The following is an 11,239-nucleotide window of genomic DNA, read 5'->3' on the forward strand; positions in this document are numbered from 1 at the left end:
CTTATTGGTATTATTGACACACATACTGGTTGATTGCTATGCAATTACTGTGTGGGAAATTCGAGCCTTCGCCGGGCATCAGGCCTGTAGAAACACGTCTAACAAGAATTATTAAGGGCTAGAAAGATGGCTCAGCGGTTAAGAGCTCTCCCAGAAGAACTGAATTTGGTTCTCAGTACCTGTGCCAGGTAGTGCGTAACTGACCGGAACACAAACTCCAGGGGATCAGACGCCCTCTTCTGGCCTCCTTGGGAACCTACATGCGCTTGCAGAGCGTGTGTGAAACCAAAGCAGGAAAACTGTACCTTTCAGGTTAAGAGTTCTGTTTGCAACTAAGAATAATATTTGCCCTCTGTTTGTTTGATCCATCTGCATGGATGTGCTTGCTCACATGTGGGCTGGAGGTGCACGGGCAGAAAATACATCAGGATGTATGCTTGCTGCTGATGGGACCTGACGGGACATGGCAGTGAACTGTGGGTTTTGCCTTTTCTGAAAAGCGTGACTAGGGCCCGTTTCTGGGAACCCAGAGATGGACCAGGCCAGAGAGTCCATCAACCTGTCTAGTATCTAATTAAAGTTTTCTTTAAATGTGGCTTTAAATTGTGCAAGTGGTTTTATTCTTGACTGATAGGATTAACACAAGCTCCTGTCGGCTAGGGGTACACAATATGACTCCATATCAAAAACAAAAACAACCCCCTCAAGCTCAAAACAACTCCACCGATAACGGTTTATCACATCCCAGATAATACTTGCTTTACTTTGGCCGTCCATGGGCTGGTGAGATGGCTCAGCAGGTGCGGGCACCTGCTACTAAGCCTGAAGGGCTCAGTTTGGGACCCAAATACTCTCTGTGGCATGTGAGCACCCATAAACACACATAAATAAATAAATAAATAAATAAATAAATAAATAAATAAATAAATAAATATTCTAAAAAGAACTACGTTGGTCTTCCAGGTCAGCTTCAGTAAAACCCATGGAAGAAAGAGTTTCTCTAATTTGCTGTTGCTCCCGTGGGAACCTTGCCCTGGGGTTCTAAAATGCAGGTTCTGTTTCCCCCTTTTCTCAGGAAGAGACCTGAGATTATTTTCACTTTGAGACGCTTTCCCTGCGTAAGCCAGGCTGGCTTCAAATTTGCTGCAGTCATCTTGCCTCTGACTCTCCAGCGCTGGGAGCATGGACAAGTGCCACTTTGCCTGGCTCTGAGAGCATAGCACACCATATACTCTGTACCAGCCATCAGATAAGGAGCTTTGATGACGCCACCAGCCAGGACCACAATGTGAGTCTGAGACTGGCACACCTTCTGCTCTGACCACTGGCACTGTGTGCGCAAATATCACCATTTTCTATAAATCCTTCTGGGTGCAGAACCTTTACATTTATTAAGAGAAAACAACAGAGCATACTCTTTTAAAATGACTATTGTTCAGCCGGGCGTGGCAGTGCATGCCTGTAATCCTAGCACTCTGTGGGGGCAGAGGCAGGCAGATGTCTGAGCTCAAGGCCAGCTTGGCCTACAAAATGAGTTCAGGACAGCCAGGGCTACACAGAGAAACCTGTCTCAAAAAACCAAACCAAACCAAACCAAACCAAACCAAAACCAAAACCAACCAACCAAACAAAAGTCAAAGTGTTGGAAGGTTGGGAATCACTGCTCTGTCTGTCACAGGGTAATTGTCCTGCCTCAGCCTCCCCAGTGTTTGGCAACAAAATAACTTTTTTTTTTTTTGGTTTTTCGAGACACGGTTTCTCTGTGTAGCCTTGGCCATCCTGGACTTTGTAGACCAGGCTGGCCTCGAACTCACAGCGATCCGTCTGCCTCTGCCTCTCAAGTGTTGGGATTAAAGGCACGTGCCACCACGCCCAGCAAAACTTTTTTTTTTATTTTATGTATGCGTGCTCTGTCTGCATGTATGCCTGCATGCCAAAAGAGGCTCAGGCCCCATTATAGATGGTTGTGAGCTGTCATGTGGTTGTCGAGAATCGAACTCGGGACCTCTGGAAGAGCAGCCAGTGCTAGTAACCACTGAGCCATCTCTCCAGCCCCCCACCATACCTGGCTTTTTTTTTTTTAAAGATTTATTTATTTATTATGTATACAGTGTTCTGCCTGATGCCAGAAGAGGGCACCAGCTCTCATTATAGATGGTTGTGAGCACCATGTGGTTGCTGGAAATTGAACTCAGGACCTTTGGAAGAGCAGACAGTGCTCTTAACCTCTGAGCCATCTCTCCAGCACTTACTTTTGCATATTTAAAAATATCATATTTAGCTAGGCATGGTGGCACAGGCCTTGGATCCCAGCACTAGAGAGGCAGAGGCAGGTGTATCGCTCTGAGTTTGAGGCCAGCCTGGTTTATAAAGTGAGTCTAGGACAGCCAAGGCTATGCAGAGAAACCCTGTCTCGAAAAACCAACTATCCAACCAACCAACAAAACCCCCCCCAAAAACAAAAAACAACCCCCCCCATATTTATAGCCCAACCAAGACCTGAAAAATGACAGCAGTTGGCATATACCAGTATGTCTCAACAAGCCCATAGATGAAAAGCTACAGTCAATTAAAGACGGGTGGGGGCGGGGAGAATCAGCTGTGCCCAGGGAATAAAGCTCTTGATTGATTATCCAGTGTCATGTGGTCAGCCCTAAAAACACCTACATATGAACCACACTAGACTCAGCATGTTGTGTTTATACACTTCTACATATAGATACACACACTTAAGAGAAAAAGGTCCTGTTTGGTGGCTCCATAACACTCCATTCTGTGATGTGACCCACACTTTATGTAACCTGCTTCCATGATCGTAGATGCTATAGCAAGCACCCTGCTCCGCGCCCCCTTCCCATCTTGTGTGGGTTCCCTAGATGCGCACATGCATGCAAAGGCAGTGAGGAGATCAATGCTTATGAAAATGCTTCAAAGATTAATATTCTCATTCATTGTAGTGGTAAACACCTGTTCCCTCACTGGGGAGGCTGAGGCAGGAGGATTACTTCAAGTTTGAGGCCAGCTTAGGCTTCCTAGTGATATCAAGGCCAATTTGAACAAACAAAAGTAATCTCTCTGATAAATTTATATTAGCTGATCATTTTGCCTGAATAGGACAAGTTTCATAGAAACTTCTGCTTCTGAGAAATCTTAGTGTTTGTTTCTGTGATACTGAACCCAGAGTGCCTTGCGTGCTAAGCCCTCACTGAGGAGCTTCATCCTAGTCCCTAATTATTATCACGACAGCCAGCTGTGTTGACTCCTGCCTAGCCACTGTGCTGCTGCATTCCCAGCATTCCTCTTTTTTTTTTTCCCTAAGTTTTTCGATAGAGGGTTTCTCTGTGTGTAACCCTGGCTGTCCTTGGAATCACTCTGTGACCAGGCTGGCCTCGAACTCACAGAGATCCATCTCTGCCTCCCGAGTGCTGGGATTAAAGGCCAGGTGTGCCACTGCCACCTGGCTTCACCGTTCTCATTTTATATGTGAAGGAAGTGTGTGTGTGTGTGTGTGTGTGTGTGTGTGTGTGTGTGTGTGTGATATTACACAGTCCCAGTCAACCAAGGGGGGCTTTGACTAACCCAGTTGACTAACCCAGTTTGTCTTATACCAAAACCATGATGTTCTTAACCCAGCTAGATTTTGTTTGTTTGTTTGTTTGTTTTGTTTCCTGAGACAGGGTTTCTCTGTGTTGCCCTGGTTGTCTTATGTAGACCAGGCTGTCCTTGAACTCAGAGGTCTGTCTGCCTTCCAAGTGCTGGAATTAAAGGTGTGAGCCACCACAGCTAAATTGGGTTGCCTAGTTCCTGCCCAGGTCCTCTTAATCAGATTGTGGTGGACTAGGCATCTCCTCTCCCTCCAAGATCTTTAGGTCATTCTTTCATGTATTTATTTTTAAAATGTTGCTTAAATTCTGGGATATTGAGCCGGGGGTGGTGGGGCACGCCTTTAATCCTAGCACCCGGGAGGCAGAAACAGGCAGATTGCTGTGAGTTGGAGGCCAGCCTGATCTACAAAAGCAAGCCCAGGACAGCCAAGGCTACACAGAGAAAACTTGTCTTGAAACAAACAAACAAAAATTCTAGGATATTAGCTGGGTGGTTGGGGCGCGTGCTTTTAATACCAGCACTTGGAAGGTAAAGGCAGATGGTGGATCTTTATGAGTTCAAGGCCAGCCTCGTCTACAGAGTGAATCCAGGACAGCCAGGGCTATTACACAAAGAAACCCTGTCTCATAACACAAACAAAACAAAACAAACAAACAAGGAAAGAAGGCTCAGCAGTTAAGTGATTGCTCTTCCAAAGGACCAGCATTCAATTCCCTGTACCCACGTGGCAACTCACAACAGGCTCTAACTCCAGTCCCAGAAGACTCTGATGCCCTCTTTTGACCTCTTAGGGCGCTGCATGCACACAGTGTACAGACAGGCATGCAGGCAGAACACCTGTGCACGTAAAAAAAAAAAATACTTAAAGATGTTCTTAAACACACACACACACACACACACACACACACACACACACACACACACACACCACCACACATAACCACACACACACACCTTACAAACAGCTTAAAAAGTCATAATAGAGTGCACATCTGTGAAACACTATCCGGATGGGCATACTGTACACTGACAGCAATACTCTGTGTGCTGTCTCCTCCCTCCCCTGTTACAGGAAATACCTGTCCCGAACTTGGGGTCTTTATTTCCTTGATCTTCTTTAGTTTTACCATCCCCAAGAATATCTCTAAACAGTACAGTTTTGCTTTGAAAAACTGTAAAACCATCCCCAACTTAACTCTACGCTGAAGTAGCCATAAAGCCCTTCAATGTGAAGGTTGCCCGAGGGGTTTAGGCTGAGCATGGATTTGGTTTCCCCCAAGAAGATCCCAGCCTGGGGAGTCAGGGGACAGGATGAAGAGCCTCATCACGGTGGAAATTTCCAGGCAGGGCGATAGTTTGAAAATCTGGCAAAACTATGCTCTCAGAGGGACGGTGCTGTGGGCTACTGAGTTTGTTCACGTGGCTCAGGTAATGGGGGAGGAGACGCGGAGCAGGGGCCGCCACAGCTCCGGGTGTCCATTGTGGTCCCAGGAATACTGGGCATCCTGGCTTCAGTCTGCTTTCTCTCACATACTATTAAATTTTCTTCTTCGTTTTGTTTCATTTTCCTTCCAGATCATGTGTTCACTTGCCTCTGAAGGACATCTTGATGGTTGCCAGGCTTGGCACTGACGAATAAAGCCTCTACGAACGTCCGTAGGCAACGTTTCATGTGGACACAGTGTCCAACTGATTTGGGTAAACACCCTCCCTTACAAACATATTTTTTTTCTTGTTTTCTTAAACTTTCCTTGTCATTCTTGCTTTATTGTAAAAAACATTTCCTCAGTTTTTCTTTTAAACCTTGTTATTAGGTTTTCAATTTCTTTTTCTTTTTCTTTTTCTTTTTTTTTTGGTTTTTCGAGACAGGGTCTCTCTGTAGCCTTGGCTGTCCTGGACTCACTTTGTCGACCAGGCTGGCCTCGAACTCACAGTAGGTTTTCAATTTCTGCTCTTGTGTTTAAAAAAATCTGTGTGTGTGTGTGTGTGTGTGTGTGTGTGTGTGTGTGTGTGTGTGTATGTGCTGTGATGACCGCTGAAGGTCAAGGATGCTTCAGGACTCAGTTCTCCTTGTCCAAGACAGGTGAGGAGGTTAAAGTCAAGTTCAAAGCTCTTCTCTGCTAAGCCCTTTCACCAACCTTCTTGTTTAATTTCTATTCTTTCTTCACTCTTCTCTCCTCCTCTTCTTTCTTCCTCTTCTTCCTCTTCTTCTTCCTCTCTCTCTCTCTCTCTCTCTCTCTCTCTCTCTCTCTCTCTCTGTGTCTCTCTCTTTCTCCCCTCCCCCCCCCCAAGGCAGGATTTCTTGGTCTGTCCTGGAACTCTGTAGACCAGGCTGGTCTTGAACTCAGAGATTCTCCTCTCTTTGCTGGGATTAAAGGTGTATGCCACCACCACCCAGCTCTTTCCCATTTTTTTGAAGTTCTGTCTCTCACTGTGTTGCTCACGTTGGTCACAATCAGTCCTCCTACCTCAGCTGCTGAAGCATCTGGGGCTGGTGCCTGTACTACCACAGCCTGCTTAGAATTTGGTTTCTTGTTGATTTGTTTGGCAAATGTTTCTTTTTTTCCCCAACATCCTGTTCCTATTGCTTTTGAGCGAACATGTTCTCTTTCTTTTCAGAAGATACTAATTTTTTGTTGTTGTTGTTGTTGTTGTTGTTTTTCGAGACAGGGTTTCTTTGTGCAGCCTTGGCTGTCCTAGACGTTCTCTGTAGACCAGGCTGGCCTCAAACTCATAATGATCCACCTGCCTCTGCCTCCCAAGTGCTGGGATTAAAGGTGGAGAGATGGCTCAGTGGTTAAGAGCACTGACTGGTCTTCCAGAGGACCAAGGTCAAATCCCAGTACCCACATGGCAGCTGACAACTGTCTTTAACTCCAGAATCTGACACTCTCACACAAACATATGCAAACCACAAATGCACATAAAATAAAAATAAATGGGGTTGGAGAGATGGCTCAGAGCTTAAGAGCACTGATTGCTTTTTCAGAGGTCCTGAGTTCAATTCCCAGCAACCACATGGCTTTTCAGAGGTCCTGAATTCAATTCCCAGCAACCACGTAGTGGCTCACAACCATCTATAATGTGATCCTGTGTCCTTTACTGATGAACAGGTGTACATGCAGACAGAGCATTCATATACATAATAAATAAAAATAATAATAAAAGTAGAGCTGGGCGTGGCCGCACACGCCTTTAATCCCAGCACTTGGGAGGCAGAGAAAGGTGGATCGCTGTGAGTTTAAGTCCAGCCTGGTCTACAAAGCGAGTCCAGGATAGTCAAGATAACATAGAGAAACTTTGTCTAAAAAAAAAAAAAAAACCCAATAAATAAATAAATAAATAAATAAAACATACCAGCAAGAAGAGCAACATCTAGGTCAGTGTTTTCCCCAGAGTGAATGTATCTTCCAGTTCCAGGCTGGCACTTTTCCAGCCTTTCCAGTGCACCCAACACATTGCACTCCCCCTCCCCTGCACCCCCTCTGCCCCCACACCCCCCAGCATCTGTCTGTATCTTACATTCCTGCTCCTCTGCCCATGTGCCTCTCCTTCCTGTTTAGGTTGGACAGCAGGCTGGCTCTGGCCATCCCAACCATTGCTGACCTTGGCTCTCCTCACCTGCTGCGCAGAGACAAATTGAGGCCAGCATCCCTGGACCCAGAGGAGAAATTAAAGTCCATTTGTGGAAGCACTCAGTAGGCCGGAAGGCCAAAGCATCTCACCATTGTTATGCAGTTCCAAACAGGAAGGGAAGGCTGTGCATAGGCAAAGCCCTGAGGGAAAGAGATGCCAAGGTGGATGTGCAAGAGGGGCGAGTAATCTCGCACTAAAAGGGGGCCACCGTCCCTTCTAATAAACAATGTATAAAGTTCTGTATCCTGCTGTGCGTGACTAACCTCGGCATCGTTGGTCTTCTGAAACTGTTCCGCAGACTCATTTTCCCCTCTTCTGTTTTTTTTTTTTAAGACAGGATCTCATATTCGACACAGTGGCTTTGAACTTCCTATGTAGCCGAGGATGACCTCGACCTCCTCATCTTCCTGTCTCCTCCTCCCAAGCGGTAGGACCACAAGCGTAACGTGCACAGCCTCTTCTAGCTCAGCATACGATTTTCTGTCCTGTGTCCGAGAATGTATGCATGCATGCAAAATGAATAAGAGTGATTTTACACAGAGAAAGAGGGAAGAATAAGAAGGACAGTCATATCTAGCCCCTGTGTGTGCATGTGTGTGTGTTGGAGACAATGCCACACCCCTGGCCCCCCCTGCCTGCCCCCCCCCCCCCACTGCTGGCCACAAGCTCGTGACTCTCTGCCTCTACTTCCTAACTGCTGGAATTACAGGCAGATGCCACCCCTAGATAACCCCAGGTTTGGTGATGATTCCAAAACCCACAATTGCAGCCATTATGTCACCCTGCCTACACAGAGGCATTCATTTGCTTTTGAGTGGCTGTTCTGACAAGGCCTTATTAATAACTTAAATATACTATTCGGCTCGGAGGGTTTGGGCAGGTTGTCTGACCCAGGTAGATTGCTTCATAAACACATTGCACACCCCATTTGTGTCACATCTGCTTATTGTCCCACTGCCCAAATAGAGGCACCTGGTCTAGCCCTTACCCTTTCTAAGTGGGAGCTGTGACTGCATCCGAATGTCAGGCAGTGGGAAATTTGGCAATGGTAAAAGGTTTCTGAACATGTGCCGGGCGGTGGTGGCGCACGCCTTTAATCCCAGCACTCGGGATGCAGAGACAGGCGGATTGCTGTGAGTTCGAGGCCAGCCTGGTCTACAAAGTGAGTCCAGGACAGCCAAGGCTACACAGAGAACCCTGTCTAGTAAAACGAACAATCAAAATATCTCCGGACAATGGTGGCACACACTTTCAGTCCCAGCATTTGGGAGGTAGAAGGAGGCAGATATCTGAGTTCAATGCCAGCCAGATCTACAGAGTGAGTTCAGCCAATGCTACAACGGAGAAACCCTGTCTCAAAAAAACAAAAACAAAAAACCCAAACAAACAAACAAACAAACAAAAACCCCAAAACCAACCAACCAACCAAACAAACAAAAAAAAAGAGGGGTGGGGGAAAAAGTCAAAACGCTTTCAGCTGCTCTGTAATTCACAATCCTCCTGCCTCAGCCTTGTGAGCGTTGGGATTACAAGAGTGCCTCTTCAAGCCTAGGTGGCACCTTCTTAACGTCCTTAGATGTTGTCAAGTGGCTCTCCTAGCCCTAGGCGGCATCTGACGAAGACCTTTAAGCGCCACTGGAGCGCCACCTCTCCCTATGACCAGCGCTTCCCTGGAGCCTGCGCACTTCCAGAATAGGAAAGCGTAGTGGCCTCATTTCTCCGTGGTTCTAGTAGTGGGGTCCTGCTCTCTACACTGCCACATTGTGGCCATATTGAGAATTGCACCCTCTTCCGAGAGGCAAAACTGAAATGGCTCGCCCCTCTCCACACCTACTTGCCGGATCCTTTCCACATCAGCATCCCAGAGCGTGAAACAGGTCCTGCAGTGTCACCTTCCCAGTCCCTGAGAGAATACACACAAATATAGAGCGTGCAGCCCAGTGGAGAAGACAGCCTTTTGAAAAGCAAACAAATAAATTTGATATAAACAGAGTATGGGACAGAAAAGGGTGTGGGAGACAGGGGGTTTTTACTGAGGAGGCTAAGAAGGGCAGGGTTCCCCAGATGGGAGAAGATTCAAGTTGACCCCTGAAAGATGGGAAGGAGGTGGTCAGGAAAAGAACATACACAAAAGTCCTGAGGTAGGAAAGAACTTGCTGAAATTTATTTACGTGTGTGTTTCTATAAATACATTTGTATACAGCATAAGAATGGCCAGCATTGGTTCAGGCTTTCCGCCCTGTAGATCCCGGCCATTGAATTTAGGTTGTAAGGCTTGGTATCTATTTTGCCAGCCTTGAAAGAAGGAAGGAAGGAAAGAAAGAAAGAAAGAAAGAAAGAAAGAAAGAAAGAAAGAGTGAGCCAGATAGTGGTGCATGCATGTAATCCCAGTACTTGGGAGGCAGAGGCTGGTGGATCTCTGAGTTCTAGGCCAGCCTGGTGTACAGAGTGAATTCCAGGACAGCCAGGGTTACTGTTTCAGAGAGAGAGAGAGAGAGAGAGAGAGAGAGAGAGAGAGAGAGAGAGAGAGAGAGAGAGAAGAGATGAGCCATCTTTCACTGACAACGCACGCTTTCTTTCCCTGTCTGCAGTCTATTTGAAACCTCTGTATACCAACCCAGTGGCAGGATAAAACTCTTGTTTTAAGATCTTGTTTATTTTTCTTCTTTCTTTTCTTTTTGAGGACATTTCAGTTTAATATCAGTTACCCAGCATTAGCGTCGACTCTGGCAACTGAGGGTCAGGTTCTGTTTTCTTTGGAGCTGGCCAAGTGACCGCAGGACAACAGGCATTGTTCTGACTGGGGAACATTATGCAAAGACATGCCACATCCCTTCTGGCTGTAACTTGTTCTGTATTTAATGACTTCTTCACGTGGTACTTACTGAGAGCTGCGGCAGCTTGTCAGATCCCCTCCTCTTCAGCTGAGGCAGGGTCAGGGAAGTGGGGCTTGCGCTGAGCTTCCTGTGTGCTGGAGAGGGCCGTGAACCTCCCTTATCCTCCTGCTTCTACATGGAAGGAGCCAGGAGTCCTGCAGTGTGCCACCGCCCCCAGCAGCCTTTCTTCTCCTTATGAATATACCCTTAATTCTGGTTAAAGAGGCTCATGGCCTCACTGATTTTTCCTGAGGTCCCGTGCAGGAAGAAGTGTGTTATGGTGGGTTAGTCAAGTTTTCATCCCTGTGATGGACTACCCAAGATGATCAATTTATAGGTTTCTTTAAAAATGATTGTTATGATGATTATTACTATTACTATTGTTATTTTTTTAGACAGGCTTTCTCTGTGTAGCCTTGGCTGTCCTAGAACTCACTTTGTAGACCAGGCTGGCCTTGAACTCACAGAGATCCACCTGCTTCTGCCTCCTGAGTGCTGGGATTAAAGGAGTAAACCACGACACAGAATTTTTTTTCTGAGGTTATAATGTTAATGTAATTATATATTTTTCCCTTCCCCTTTGCCCTCTAAAACCCTCTTGGGTACCCTCCTGCCTTGCTCTCTTTCCAATACATGGCTTCTTTTCCTTAAAAAACAAACAAAAAAACCCTCTTTTAGGTTTATTTTATTTTCTATATGAGAAGTTTTGCTTGCATGTACACATGTGTACCATGTGCATGCTTGGTGCCTGCGGAGGTCAGAAAAGGGCATTGGGTCCCCTGGAACTGGAGTTATGAATGTGGGTGCCAGAAGCTGAGTGTGGGTGCTCCTCAAGAGCAGCAGGTGCTCTTGATTGCTGAGACTCTGACTCAGCCCTGAGCAACAGTTTCCTTTGTCTCACAGTCCAGGGGGTTCTAGCATATGACTCACTGTCCCTCTTTCGATTGGGCCTGGGGTGAGGAGGCAAACCATGGCAGGGGCACAAGTGGGACAGGATAGGTCATGCCAGGATGCCGGTGCAAAAGAGAAAGAGGAATGGAGCCAGGTCCCACAGTCCTCAGGACCAGCATGTCCCCAGTGACCTTAGGACTTCCTATGCAGGCGCCACCTTTTATTTTGTT

Source organism: Acomys minous, assembly GCF_964271855.1.
Source record: "Acomys minous genome assembly, chromosome: 12".
Taxonomy (NCBI): Eukaryota; Metazoa; Chordata; class Mammalia; order Rodentia; family Muridae; genus Acomys; species Acomys minous.